Source organism: Pteropus vampyrus, unplaced genomic scaffold (genome assembly GCF_000151845.1).
Source record: "Pteropus vampyrus isolate Shadow unplaced genomic scaffold, Pvam_2.0 Scaffold384, whole genome shotgun sequence".
Classification (NCBI taxonomy): domain Eukaryota; kingdom Metazoa; phylum Chordata; class Mammalia; order Chiroptera; family Pteropodidae; genus Pteropus; species Pteropus vampyrus.
The window spans coordinates 1,606,257-1,608,443 of record NW_011889165.1 but is presented as its reverse complement, the minus strand read 5'-3'; the positions used below and the strand labels follow the sequence as shown (position 1 = coordinate 1,608,443).

General features: G+C 49.2%; 1 non-coding gene across 1 annotated transcript; it reads right to left on the bottom strand.

Moving 5' to 3' along the window:
- Positions 1 to 1,149: 1,149 nt before the first annotated feature.
- LOC111731562 lies at positions 1,150 to 1,314 on the bottom strand. Its single transcript, XR_002777196.1, has one exon. It is a non-coding gene; the product is annotated as a U1 spliceosomal RNA (small nuclear RNA).
- Between the last annotated feature and the right edge of the window lie 873 nt (positions 1,315 to 2,187).

The following is a 2,187-nucleotide window of genomic DNA, read 5'->3' as shown; positions in this document are numbered from 1 at the left end:
CCCTTGACCTGCCTTTTTCTGATGTCTGTACAATGATCACATTCTCCTAAAGTGAAAAGGAGCTAAATTGGAGGCAGGGGTTCCCAAGCTCCCAGCCATGGACCGGTACGGATCTGTGGCCTGTTGGGAACCCGGCTGCACAGCAGGAAGTGAGCAAGCGAAGCTTCATCTGTATTTGCAGCTGCTCCCCAGCGCTACTAGCATCAACGCCTCAGCTCCGCCTCAGGTCATCAGGCATTAGATTCTCATGGAAGCATGGGTCCCTGGTGCCAAAAAGGTTGGGGACTGCTGGCCTAGAGGATCCTCTCCTTCGGCTCAGGAACTGTTTTTGTTTGTTTGTTTATTTGTTTGTTTTGTTTTGTTATTATAGCTATCACCTATAGGCTCAAGCAAATGGTGCTCAGAGACATTACTGATGAAGCCGAACAGGGAGTGTTTCCAATTCTGTGATTTCTCTGTAGGAAGGACACAGTATTGTTAACCTGATCTGGACTCAGAGATAGGACCTGGGAACCTGCTGGGAAACTTCTGTTGAAGCCTGAGCTGAAGAAATTAATCCAATAAGTATATTAAATGCCTGTTATAGTCACGCACTATTCCAGCAATTACGGATGGAGCAGTTAACAAAACAGTAGAGAATCTCTGACCTCATGGAATTTACATTCCAGTGGGTAAAATTAGAAAACTAAAATACATGGTATGTTAGATCAGTGTTTCTCAAACTTATAATGTACATAGAATAAACCGGGACTCTGATTCTGAAGTAGCTCTTGCAAAGGTGCTAAGGTTCCGAATTCTAGCATATTCTGGTGTCCGCTGACGTCGGAGTCGCTGGTCAAGAACCACAGGAAGCAGCAAGGTGACAAATGCTGTGGGGAAAATTCAGCAACAAAGAGGTATAGGGCAGGACCACAGCTTTGAAAACAAAAGACACCTTTATACAGTTTAAAAGACTTGGCCAAGTACCCGGGTTGTTGGAGATGGATTTGGAGCATCCCCGCGCGTACTTAGTAACACGGCAGCGTCTCACTCACGCTAAAACGACAAGCCGGAAGTTCAAATTCCTACTTAGCCACCGACACCAGTTAAGAAAAGGGAGACAGAGCGACCCCGTGCAGCTTAGATCTGACATTACAAAACCGAAGAAATCAGGGGAGAGCGCGAACGCAGTCCCCCACTACCACAAATTATGCAGTCGAGTTTCCCACATTTGGGGAAATCGCAGGGGTCAGCACATCCGGAGTGCAATGGATAAGCCTCGCCCTGGGAAAAACCACCTTCGTGATCATGGTATCTCCCCTGCCAGGTAAGTATGAGTTGCTCGGCTCGCCTCCACCCGAACCCTCGCGCTCGCCTCGCTCTTCACGCACGGTCACTTCCTTCGCGCGGACTCTGCACCCTCGCTGCTTCGAGGCCCCTCGCCCGAACCTGGCCCGTCGGGAAAACAACTCCGGGAGCATTTGCGTTCTCGAGACGCGGGCCGTGGAGGCTCAGGCGGAGCAGGACCGGCAGCCTCTGCGCGCCTGCTCATCTGCATACGACACGCCCTTGTCGTGACGTCCCTGGCGTTCTCTGTTTTCCTCAAGCAAGTAGAAAAGACCCAAGAGAGATCAGCTCTGACTATTCTAAAGTGAACGTTCGTTTGTAAAGTTAGATTGAGGGGTTCGAGCTTCTTAACGTCTTTTCCTAATCTTTTCCCTCGTGTCTCCGCCTCTGACCTTCTGCTGTCTCGTGTGCTGGGTGGGCGCAGGCGGGCGCACGGCCTGGAGGGGAACCCCAGAGGACGCGATGTCGTGGTACCCGGGGTCCAGCAGTTAGCGTCCCACTGAGGGGGTGGTTCAGGGCTCATTGTTGGTTTTATCTTCCTTCAGCAAATAGGAAGTTTCAGCCTATTTTGTTTCCTCCAGCCCTACGGGAGCCATCCTCATTGGACACCATTATTAAGATTTCCGACAACCCCCATTAAACTTTTAAGTTAAGATTTACCCAACCAACTTAGCAGGGATCGTTTTTTCGCTGTGTCTTTTGAGCAAGCCTGTCTCATACTACTTCACGTGAACTGGTTCAATAGACACAGTCAAACTTAGTAAAACCTAAAGTGGGGGGAGTCAAGATTTTAACCTTGAAGAAAAAAAATCGAGGCAAAGTATGAACTTTATCCACTGCAAATTTCGCAGTGGTAGATTT